Here is an 8,477-nt window from a genome sequence, read left to right as displayed (position 1 = left end):
GCGTAGAATCGAACTTCACAGAAGCAAAGGCAAAACCAACATAATTAAATTTATGTCATCTACTATTTTCTTCGTTAATACCCTTTTCTCTTGTTCTATCCTCGTGGACGTATCTCAAGATATACAGCACACTAAAGGTTTAAGCACTTCGGATCTTTCCTATAGATAGTGGCCCCAAAGAACTATCAGTCCTAGATAACGACGACCCACGGACTTTCCTAGGGGTCACTATTAGTCTTCTTTTAAAATGGTATTATGCAACCATTTCCTAGTGCCGTTAAATCTTAATCAGCAATGTAATTTCAGGTTCAATATTTCTATGCAGTTATTCTCTAGTGCCTTTAAATCCTAATCACCGATGGTTCAGTGAAAACGAATTCTGTAATGCCAGGACCGCCCACTTCCTATGCCTTATCCTTGCTGACAATCATGTCCATTTCTTTCTTTATCATCAATTATTATATCCTCGTTCATTTTTCATAACAGACCATTTACCCTCGGTTTTCTTATCATATTCAGGTTATTAGACCCAATTTTTCATATACTATGCTACTAGATACTTGTAATATTTGCAATGCAGTAGTTACTATAACGATAATAACCGCTATTCATGTAAGGTATACTTTTTAAGTTTTTCCTTGTTACTTGTAAACACCGCTCACCGGTTAGATTTGGTATATTTCAATAGTTATCCTAGGTTTTGGCATTCACTTATTCGTTTACACTCCTGCCTTTCTTTTGGAAGGAAGCTCTACTCCAGTACCGACCTGAGTATTACATTTTCCCTGGCGATGAACTTACCTTATCTGCTACTGTTTTTAATACGTAGTCTGGGCCTACACACTCCTGGTATTGTACCCTATTCGATTTTTACGGTTTCTGCTGTTCAGGCAGGGTCGATCGACACCGCTTTGCTGGTATCACTTAACTACGGCCTCAGTGCAATCCTTCACGTTTCATTTATCAAACCATACATATGCATGAAGTTCATAAGAATGTGTTGCAGTTGATTACTGTATGTTGGGGCAGCAAGATATTAGCTTTTGAAACTTCCTCTAGTACATAGCTATTACTCTACTGTTGTCTCACTCTTTCATCAAACGTATCTAGATAGTCTTTTATTTCATTGTTGAATGGCATGTAATTTACATTTAGGGCTCTGTAAAAGAATATTATTTCTCTGTAAATATATGCAGATATTTATATTCGTTCATTAGCTTTCAATTTTCTAGCTGTGCTAGGAGTTAACTCCTCCTCAACCAACAATGCTCTAACTCTGCATATGATGCAATTCATGACTATAGTCGGTATTACATAATTTATTTGTAGCCTACTTCTTAGGTTGTTACGTAGCCTAGTTTTTCTGGAAGTAACGCTTTTTTTCTCGTATTTCAGAATGTTGTTCCCCACTCACTGATCGTTCCTTACGATCCGCAGTATTTTTTCTTGTTACATGTAATTCCTCGTACCTTTCGTTGCTTGGCCAAATTTCTGGCATGTAAAGCACTACATTGCGCGTTGCATTGTATGTATCAAAGACATGGCAACACCTACTGAATCTTTTATTATTTTTTCTTTTTATCTGGGATGACCTTTTTAAGATGGATTGTTTCAGCGCAGCAAGCTATTTTTAAGTTTTTCCTTTTTTTGTAAGATTTAATCACCACGGGCTCTTGTCTTTTTTTTTTATCATTTTCTGGGATATTCTTTTTTCGTGTTCTGGGAGATTTACTATCATAATATTTGTGTTCTTTTTGCTTTTTTTCATCAAGTGTAGTGTGCGCTTAATTTTAACCATTATCTTTGTCTTTGACATTCTTAACATGTTTAGAAAAACTCCATGAGTTGGTGTCTTTCTTTCTGTTTCTTTGTGTACACTATTGGAATTTCATTATTCAGTGACAACGTTTTTCTTCTACTCAGTAGGTTTTATTATTGTTGACTCAGTTGATTTAGGACTATACTCTGTTTTTTCCATCTGTCCATCCACCAGTGGTGTTTAGGCATGGTAACACTGCGTCCCAGGCTTTAAATAATATCCTATTTCGAATATTAATGGTATAATTCGCATACAGTAAATTATTAAAACACATTTCAGTTGCAAGTGTACACCAAGATATCCTTAATTTACCTAAAACTTACACATAGCGTAACTGTTTAAAGCCCGGGACGCAGTGTTACCATGCGTGACGAGCACAGGTGGATGGACAGATGGAAAAAAACAGAGTATAGTTGTATTTTTTCAGATTTAGTTTGTCTAAAAAGTTTGTTTCCACTAGTCCTGGAGCCATCTTTCCCATTTCCTCACTCATTGCTGCCAATTTTGTTCAGTGCGAAGAACTTTTGGATGAAATTCTTCTTCAGTGGGTGGTTTTAGTCTTCACTGTCGGAAGAAGCTATGTATAACCTCGTCAGTTATCTCTGCTGGCATCAATATAAAATTTATTTTCTTACATTTATCTAATTTATTAATGATGTGTTTCTTTGTATGCCATTTTACATACTGTTTCTGCTGCTCGGTTACAGTGTCTGTGTACCAATGGTTACAATCTCCACATTTAATCCAATTTCCATCTGCTATGCCACAGAAAAAACAAGGTTTAGTCGTCATGCTTTTTTTTCTTCCGTTCATGCACCTCACTCAGTACCTATAGTCTATATGCCATTGCCAGTCGTCATTAGTATTTTATTTTATGAATCGAATCATCATTGGTTGATTTAATTTTTTTCCGATTCTGTTTTTCCTCTAACTTTCATCCGCTCACAGCGATATTTGTGATGTTTTATGTCCCACACCTCCAATTTGTTTCATGTTTACTCACTGCTAAGGTCTCCAGCATTCAACCCTACTTCAAGTATAATTACATAATTTCTATTCCTCATGAGTGATAAACTTACTGTTATTCATTTTCTCCGGTATTTATCATATCATCATTTATTCCTTGTTTGTATGGTGCCGTATTACTCCCATAATTACTCACAATGTTTTTAGCGTCATGGAATGACATTCGTGCTGCATTTTCCATGACCACTCAGCATTAAGACATTCTACTGAGGTTACTTTCTCTCTCTCTCTCATTTTGGTAAATGAAGCAAACTGGTACACTGCTGGGAAATATCTGAACGCAAGAAAAAGAATAAGCATCCTAAAGTTCTTCCTTACGATACACACAACGTATATATATATATATATATATATATTATATTATATATATATATATATATATATATATTATTCCACTAAGATACCTAAGCTTATGGCCTATAGATTGAAGTATAGTAGCATTATGCTGTTCCATTACATAAATAACTCTGAGGAAAAAAAAAAAATAATAGAGGGAATGGAAAATATGGGAAAAAATAAAGGGAAGTGATGCTTATCAAAGCTAAAGACGTAGCTGCATCTTAGAATCAGTGACAGTCAAGGCAAAATGAAGTAAAAATATAAATCAAGGCGCTAAACCTCTTAATTTTCACTGTAAAATGTAGCTACTAGTGTAGTAACGTTATTTTTCAGTAATGGAAACTAATAAAAATAAAAATAAAAATCTTACAAGTAAAATAAACTTTGTATTTCTTGCGGAAAAGATAATGGTATTTGAAGAGAAAAACACTCAAATAAACGAAGTTATAAATAGAAAGTAATTTTAGAACGATATTAAAATAAAAATATTTTAAGTAAAATTTAATTTGAGTAATAAGTATTATCAGTGCCAGATAAAAGAAGGGATTATCAGCCAAAAGCACAAACTATATAATCATTCTAAGTTCGAGAGCTAAACCCTGAAACCTTATACGTAAGCGTGCCCGTAACTGTGATCGCTGAGGAACCGGGAGCTATATTTGTATTTTTAACAACTAACATTTACTCAAAATGAATATTGACTGGACTATTGTCTTCTAGTATACAAGTTAATATTTCGATTTATTGTGTATCTGACATCTGATAGCTGCTAGAGAAACCGTGATTACAGAAAATTTCTGAATATTACCACAGGTCATTATCGAATGTGACTTGAATTTATCTTGTGAGTGATTCTGCAGTGATGCCAGATCTACAGATTAATTTGAAATAAACAAGTTTTTTTGCGTTTTTCCGATTTTCCCTATAAAATAGGGGAAATCTACTGATTTTTACCCTCTCATCTTTAATTACTAAAACTGACTTGTGAAATATAAAATATTTAGCTAACGATTTAATTATGGCACCCTAAATCATTTAGAATTGGAAGTTTAATAAATTTGTCAATCACCTTCCTGATGCACGATTCATGCCTGATTGATCTATTTTTTCTTTTCGAAGACAAAAGAAATCTATGACGTTAAAAACAGTCACTGTAATCTTTAGACCCTCGTGCTATATTTTCCATAAAGAAAAATTGACGTGAACGAAACGAAAGGATAAAAAAGTTATATCACAACCACTGACAGAAATTGTTAGGTCGGTAGAAGATATCACTAGTAGCTTCGCGTAAACATAGTTCTTATATTATCATTTCAGTGTAAAGTTGATGGTAGTTGAAGGATTCCATTTGTTAAATCTTACAGAAAACATATTGGAAACTCACTAAATGCTATCAAAGATGAAGAAAACAATTATAGCCTTAACAGTGTGAACCATGCGAGATCACTCAATTGTTTTCGATGTTGTGATTTGCGTGGGGAATGAATGTTAATGTGCCATTTATCGTACAAACTCTGCTGTTTTGACACGCCCTTCACGTTCACGATGCTAGGCAGACGATGGATACTCTGCCTAGCATAGGAACATCCCCTGCTCAGCGAGAGACAAATACAATTTTTTATCGTTCCATTAGATATGAATCTCATGGCATTGCGTCCCCTGTGTCAAGTAAGCTCTGATTTCTGGACACGCAAAACACTTTAATTCATTTCCTCAAACACTGTGCCTCTGTTCATGGTGTAAGAGAATGATAAACGATAAAGTGGTTACTCGAGTTTAGTGACATCACTAAAGAAAACAAACATAAAGGAACCGTTGGAGGAACCGTATATGGTATCAAAGTAAAGATTGAGTTGTTCTCAACTCAATCTTTACCTTGATACCAAGATGAAGCTGTATGTGATGCACAAGAATTAAAGTATTTTAGCTAAACTTTATTGCTTTTGCCCAAATAAAAATAAAGAATTGGTCTTACTATAAATGGGAAAAATTAGTAAAGAAATAGGGTAGGTACTACTGAAACAGTAGGTAGGTTTGTTCCATTAAAAAAAACAAATGGTAAGAAATACATCATTTTTTTAGATTACCATTTACTATAGAGCACAAGGAAGGAAATAGTATGACAGCCAAGAAATGTAGAACTTATCTAATGTTGTCTTGTGAGAAACTTCGAATTGGAGATGTTTGCGAGCAGAGTAGCTTCTTTAATTCTCTTATTTCGTAGTCCAAAGGAATTGCCGATACCCTGTTTTGTTTTGACCTGTTTAGTAGAATATAACAAGTTGTTTACTACCTTAATTGTTGTTATTTAGCTATAATTTTGGCTGTGTTCACTGTTCGGAACATGAAAGTATAAATGAATGAATGTTATTTATTTGTCCGAACTTCATTCCAATTATGAGCAAATACACGAAAAAGTGTTTATGAATAAACAAGTGATCCTGCAGATTTATTTCAAGATTTTGTTTCACATCTACAGGTTTCTACAGATTTTTTTTTACAGAATATTTTCAGCTTCTTTTAAAAAGAATCTGGCAACACTGAAAACTGCATACCTTACTGTCTTAATGACAGTTTTCAAACCCCAAGACTTTGTTTACATTTAGTATTTCGTAAATTTACTCTTTAACAAGCTAAGTTGACATCACAGTGAAACCATACTACCTACTATATCATGCGAAGAGAGTGAGCGATATTTTCCACAATAAGGAATAGTACAGGATCAAACTACTAGAAATTGAGGTACGATTAAAAGTGTCTAACCCGTGTAGCTGAGGTTAATCAGCTACTATAGGTAGCTAGATAGGCTAGTTAGGTACCTACTACTAGCTACTACTAGGTACCTACCTAGTACCTAAGAAGTTAGTAGTTAGGTACCTAGGTAGCCTACTAGGTAGTACGTCTTTAATAATAGGCTAGTAGTGTAGGCTAAATTACCTACTAGGCTAGATGTCACTTCAATTTATAGTACCTAGTAGTATGATTCAGGGGACGCCCGTAGACTGCAGTGTACATAAGGGCTCACTGTTTGCTTGAGGGTTCCAGAGAGAGTGAAGCCTTATCCCTTAGGTATACTAATACTACTAGTAGTAGGCTAGTCAGGTCAGGGCACGGCGTCCAAGGTTTAGGTTACTAGGTCAAGTGATGTCTGGTAAGGTCATAGCTAGGTATTCCATCTGGAATACCTAACCTAAATTGACTGGCTACTGCAGATCTACCCACTGCCTACTACAGAAATTCTTGCCACAATAGGGGAAGAACCAACTGGACTAGCGGATCAAGTTTCCACTGCATGTGGATCCACCCTCCGAAAAAGTACTTTAACACTTTCTGACACCGGAGATGGGCACCAGTCACGAGTTGTTGGTGGTGAGAGCAAGAGCTCGAGACCTCTACTGTCCTTTCGTAGTAAGTATTTTCTCCAAAGTTAGAAATTAAGGTCATATTTTAAGATTAAACAGAGGTTAATGAAAGTCTGGCCTACACAGTGCACACACAGGTAGTACCTCCGTGACGCTTTCAAAATTTTTACTTAAACTCCGAATATTTAGAAGATTGATGCCATCTCGATGTTTGCGGAGTTGCTTGTGTCAATAAACTTCCATTCCATGTGCTAAATCCCCACACCACTTGTACCCATAGACGCGGGGGCACTTTCTTCACAAAAATCGTAAAAAATAGATAATTATTTAAATAAATAGTTAAATGACAGTATAAGGTTATGAATTGCATAAATTTTTTACATACTGAAAACAACCGACTGGACTAGCCAAGCCACTTTCAACCACTTTTGAGGCTACCCTCCAAAAAAGTACTTTAACACATCCTGACACTGAAGATGGTCATCGGTCATGAGTTGTTGGTGGTGAGAGCAGGGGCACGAGACCTCTACTCTCCTTTCGAAGTAAGTATTTTCTCCAAAGTTAGAAATTAAGGCCATATTTTAAGATTAAACAGAGGGTAATGAAAAGTCTGGCCCTACACAGTGCACACTACCCCCATGACGCTTTCAAAATTTTTACAACTATGAATATTTCGAAGATTGACGCCATCTCGATGTTTGCGGAGTCGCTTTTGTCAACAAACTTCCCATTTCCCGTGCTAAATCCGCACACCACTTGTACCCATAGACGCTGGGGGCACTTTCATCACAACAATCATGAACAATGACTTCCAACCACTACTTTTTTAAGGAAACTACAATTTTTGGTCGAAGAAGAAGCAGCAGCAGGGACTAGATAATTATTTAAATAGTTAAACGGCAGTATAAGGTCATGAATAAATATTTTTACATACTATTCATGATTATTAATTTGAAAATATTCGTTGTTGAAAAAGTAACTAGATTCCTGACTCAAATATCAACAGTTATGCTTGTGAACTGTACCTACGGCATTCTTTGCGCTCTTCAATTGTTCATCAGTTTTGCCAATTGGTAGTATGTGATTATCCTCCAAACTGGGGATAAGACTTACACAAAACCGGGGAAATAAGTGAAATTAGCGTATCTATTTGTAGTATATATACATATTAGAGCAATTTTATCATTATTGCATTACTATGACAACTAGAATTCATTTTAATAGTTTGTAAATGCATCGGCGTATGTATGAAGCTCCGCCAGTGGCAATGATGTGTCATTTTGCTGTCGTCTGCTCGTATATACTTCAGAAATATCTGTAATTTGTTGGGGTTAATTTGGTTGCAAAAAAGGGATAATAAACATGAATTAAATAAACATTTTTAAGTAACAAAGTAAAGTTAAACTAAATAATGAGCAAAGTAAACAATTAAGGGAATAAAGCTTAGCACCTCATAAACCGTGTACTCGTGTGCTGCCCGTAACTGTGTTTGTGGAGTGAGCGCTTAGGAACCAGGAACCACAACGTAGTTCAAGTGCAATTTGGAGTGAATTAAGAGCAAAATGTGTATAATTACAATCAACTAAGCACTGTGGAGTTTCAGTTGTGATGGCAGTGAGGATAAAACCACTGATTACAAGGTAAAAATGAATTAAAGTTCAAACTATGACCCCGGGCATAAGAAGTTTCATACTTTCACTAATATAGGCAACAAAATGTTGTTTTATTGTGCTGATTACAACTGCAATCTTGAGTAAGATCAATAAATGTTACATATATACGCTAACATTGTTCAAATGAATGCTGGGAAGGCTGGGAAAGGTGGTGGCTTGGCTGTGGTTACGAATGACACCTCACGCGGTTGCCGCCATATTGGATTTCAAAACTACCTTGAAAACATATTTTATGAGGAGCTCACATGCTTATTTTAG

General features: G+C 35.5%; 1 protein-coding gene across 2 annotated transcripts in view; it reads left to right on the top strand.

Annotated features, from left to right (window-relative positions):
- The first annotated feature begins 5,729 nt into the window (after positions 1 to 5,729).
- LOC135204031 (uncharacterized) overlaps positions 5,730 to 8,477 on the top strand; it is a 157,709-nt gene continuing 154,961 nt past the window's right edge. The window contains exon 1 of one of the 2 annotated variants that reach the window (XM_064233973.1): positions 5,730 to 5,926. The gene's annotated coding sequence lies outside the window, so the exon portion shown is untranslated. Of the gene's footprint in view, positions 5,927 to 6,151; positions 6,254 to 8,477 lie in introns of those variants that run through there. The other variant, XM_064233974.1, reaches the window with a different exon arrangement.

The sequence above is a fragment of the Macrobrachium nipponense genome, chromosome 44, assembly GCF_015104395.2.
Source record: "Macrobrachium nipponense isolate FS-2020 chromosome 44, ASM1510439v2, whole genome shotgun sequence".
In the NCBI taxonomy this organism is placed as follows: domain Eukaryota; kingdom Metazoa; phylum Arthropoda; class Malacostraca; order Decapoda; family Palaemonidae; genus Macrobrachium; species Macrobrachium nipponense.
The sequence above is the reverse complement of the archived record's forward strand: the minus strand, read 5'-3'. Positions and strand labels throughout refer to the sequence as shown.